The sequence below is a fragment of the Hibiscus syriacus genome, unplaced genomic scaffold (assembly GCF_006381635.1).
Source record: "Hibiscus syriacus cultivar Baekdansim isolate YM2019G1 unplaced genomic scaffold, ASM638163v2 tig00110059_pilon, whole genome shotgun sequence".
Taxonomy (NCBI): Eukaryota; Viridiplantae; Streptophyta; class Magnoliopsida; order Malvales; family Malvaceae; genus Hibiscus; species Hibiscus syriacus.
This window is the reverse complement of record NW_024062582.1, coordinates 793,526-797,616: the sequence shown is the minus strand read 5'-3', so window position 1 is coordinate 797,616 and position 4,091 is coordinate 793,526. Positions and strand designations below refer to the sequence as shown.

The 4,091-nt window shown below is 37.8% G+C and overlaps 1 pseudogene; it reads right to left on the bottom strand.

The window, feature by feature from the left end:
• Positions 1–1,968: 1,968 nt before the first annotated feature.
• LOC120214361 lies at positions 1,969–3,878 on the bottom strand (annotated as a pseudogene).
• Positions 3,879–4,091: the final 213 nt, after the last annotated feature.

The window sequence follows — 4,091 nt, the reverse complement described above, 5'->3', positions numbered from 1 at the left end:
TCACAACATTTTCCTTGTCACTTGTCCATACCATTAAATAGTAATCTAGTGACAATCTTTTGCTATAACTTTACTTTAAATCCCTTCGATCATTGTGGAGATGATACTCACTCAATAATATATTACTTGTTTGACTGTGCAACTGTGTATACTTGCACATCTTTGCGTTTAATTTATAGCACCCACACATCACAACAATGGGCGCAAGGCATTAACTTTTTTCAAACAAAGTGGAGGAAAGGGGTCAATAGCTGGGATTCTTTTGTGGGTTTTCTTTTTCCTTTTTTTTGGTTCCTTATTTTGTTTCTTGAGATTAAATTTCATAACTTTCCCATTATTTTCTTTATCAGCAAACTCCATTCTTTAACAAAATTAAAATATTTAATGAAGCTTGAATCTCAAAAAAATCATTTATGATTTTAACTATTACTTTACTACAACAAAACTGGCTTTTTGCAGCTTTTTTTTACATATAGCGGCATTTATAAGCGTCGCAAAACTCCTCTATCATCGTTCTCAATAAGCTTCGAAGATCCTACATGCGTACGATCTATGAAATTTGACTGAGCGTACAAAAACAAAATATAGCGGCTAGCGGCTGAAAGATTCATAGATTATTACCTTCAAGTAGGAGATCGACCATGGAAAGGTATGGAGCAATAGGAGTTTCTTTCGAGTTATCATCGAGTTTCAACAGCAAGACCGGACCAATAGCCTCCTAATGATAATTTGATACATCGTCAGAGCAAATACGCCACGTAGACATTCTGACGATAATTTCTCTTACTCAAGGCAACACCTGCTATTTTTTTTCTCAAATATGTTAGCTTTCTGGGTTTTCCCCATTTTCAGAATACCAACAAAAATGAAAATGAAAAAGATCATTAGTGATAAGAGGAATCAAACCGTGCAATTGTGTTATAGTTCGTCGGTGAGATGGCCGATTTGGTCACCGGGACAGACAAAAGATGACGTCACTTGGAATCGTGTGAGGGCCGTTGATGTACCAGAGAAGAAGGTGTGAGGGAAGAAGAGTTGAAATGATTTTAAGGTTCGGGTAGGAGAAAAGGGAGGACAATATATTTAACATTTTTTGGCGTTTTTTAAAAGAGCCACTATATCACATGTTTTTTGCGGCGTTTATACAAAAAAAAGCCACTATTGATTAACACTATTGTGGCGTTTCTCAAAAAATGACGCTAAAGTATTATTTATTGCGTCGTTTATTCAAAAAACCCTATTACGATGTTTGAGGTATAAACGCCACTAATTTACCACTCTATTGCGGCATTTTTGGTATAAACGTCGCTAAATTACACTCTATTATGGCATTTGGGCTAAAACGCCGCTAAATTTCTACTCTATTGCGGCGTTTTTACTATAAACGCCGCTATTGATTAACCCTTATGTGGCGTTTGTATAAAAACGACGCAAAAGTATTCTTCATTGCGGCATTTGTTGGGAAAACGCCACTATAAACCATCTTATTGCGGCGTTTTTTGTAAAAATGCTGCTAAAGTCTCAATTTGTGGCGTTTGGATTGTAAACGCTGCTATATGTTTAACTTTTGTGGCGTTTACTCTCCAAACGCCGCTACAGAACAATTTTGTTGTAGTGCTTGCTAATGCCTACATGTACAATCCATAGACTAAGTAAATAAATAATTGAAATCAACTATACCCCTTTTAATCAAAGCCATATTATATTCTCAAAGAGAGTATTTAAAATTGAATCTTTATAAAAATGTTGAGGAAAAGAATTATAAACCGTAAAATGGATAGGATAATTTTTTTTAGTAAAACTATAATATTTATAAGCCAATTGCTTGTTAAAAGAAGCATGAGGATACATATACTCATTACAATTGTGGCTGCAAATGAAAATCCATTGCTGCTTTGAACTAAATGTACAAATCTTTGCAACTCTCATTGTACAAGTTTTAAAAGCAATAGGAAAAAAAGTAAACCTTTACCCGTCAGATGCCTTATCTGCAATCTGTATCCTTTTATCTCTCAAACTCTCACCCCACATCTTGGCCTCCGCAACAGCTCGTTCCCTCTCTAACATTATGCTTGGTTCCTTGGGAGACTCGTTCACACTAGCCCTTTTAGCAGCTTCATATGGATGGGAAGTCAAGTAATCAAGAGCAAGCACTATCTCACTGATCGAGGGTCTGCAATTTGCGTTCTCTTGGATGCATAGGGAGGCCACCTCTACGGCCTTCTTCATCGTTGACTTGGAGAAGTGACCTCTCAGCAGTGGATCTGCTAAGTTCGAAATGTTCGTTCCATCTCTCAACATCGGTCGTGCCTACAAAATTCTCACAAGGTGAAACAAATCAATCTAATGGCTTCTTCTATATCATGTCTAGTGAGTAAAACAGTTTTTGAATGATCAAAGTATTACCCAATCAACAAGTAATCGTTCTTCACGAGCGCGGCTGTCATCGAGGGCTTTACGCCCGGTAATCAGCTCCAATAGGACTACCCCGAAACTAAAGATTTCAGACTTCATTGTCAATTTTCCACTGGTGAGGTACTCTGGGGCACAGTAACCATGGGTTCCCATGATTCTGGTGGAAACATATGATTTGTCCCCACTTGGACCAAATTTTGCAAGCCCGAAATCAGAGAGTTTAGGGTTGAATCCTTCCCCTAAAAGTATGTTGGATGATTTTAAGTCTCTATATATAACAGGGGGGGTTAGCTTCAGTGTGAAGATATTCCAGGCCTTTGGCTGCACCAGCAACAATTGTCATTCTTGTATTCCAACCCAAAGCTTTTTTTTCAGGTTTAAGATCTGCAACAAAAAAGCCATTGTTCGTCAATTTAAATTTCTCAAAAGATGCAGAAACAAGGGTGTCATTTGTAGGAAATAAAAGGGGTATTGAAACAAGAGGATGTGAAGATATTACAATGGAGGTGATCTTCCAAGGATCCCTGCTGCATGTATTCATATACGAGGAGGCGTTGATCCCCTTCGGCACAATAGCCAATCAAACTGATAAGATTACGGTGACGCAAAAGAGAAAGCATGAGAACTTCCACAAGGAATTCCTTCTCCCCTTGGAGCCCTGTCTTATCAAGTTGCTTAACAGCTACAACCTGCTAGTAACAATAGTGAATGCGATTAAGAAGGAAAATATGGGGGGAAATGTTGCAGGCAATGAGAACGTACCTGACCAGTACTTTCTAATTTCCCCTTGTAAACAGCCCCAAATCCACCTTGCCCTATCAAGGATTCTTTGCTGAAGTTTCTTGTTGCACTTGCTAGTTGTTGATAGTTGAAAGTGTAAGCCCTGTTGCCCTCGTTAGGCTCATCGGTTGCACCAGATGACTCCCTTCTTAAGCCTGCAATGCTTTTTGATCCTACTGAACCAACTCCTGTTTTGCTGAGGCATATCATACCATTATGATTAACATGAAATTTCATAAAATCTTTGAAACTGAAACATTTTTTTTTGAAACGTAGTATGGATCCAAAGAATCTTATTAACCAGTTTTCATCAGACATCTCGAATCAGTTTTAAAAGAAAGATTTAGTGTAAGTAAGCATCCATCTTCCACAAACCCCAAAACTTCATCCCAACTAAACCTTAAAATCTTAAACCCTTATGTTCAACAAATCAATTGCAAAACGAAATTGTATTCCATGGAAAAGCCTGACAAAAACTGATTCGAATAAAGCAAATGGAATGAAGAACAAGAAGAGTGAGGCAAGCACATCAGAAAAATAAGAAATTGCATGGAAGAAAACAGACCAGAAGACGATTGAGGCTTGCATTTTCTGCTATGCTCCTTCTTGTCATCATCACTCTTCAGTTTCTTACCCTTGGTCCAACCAAAACAAGGGCAATAAACCATTTGCTGCAGATCAATTAAAAGAAAAGCTTTCACTCTCTCTCTCTCTCTCCAGGAAAACAAAAAGAGAAAAGAGGAGAAATGCTTTGAAATTCCACACAGATACTTGAGTCGATAATGAACAGTTAAAAGAAAGAATGATCCACGTTTTGGCAGTCCTTCAGCCGCGTTGGGTTCGAGAAAATAAGAATCAAAGGACGCCTTTTTCATACGGAATGAGAATTGACAACT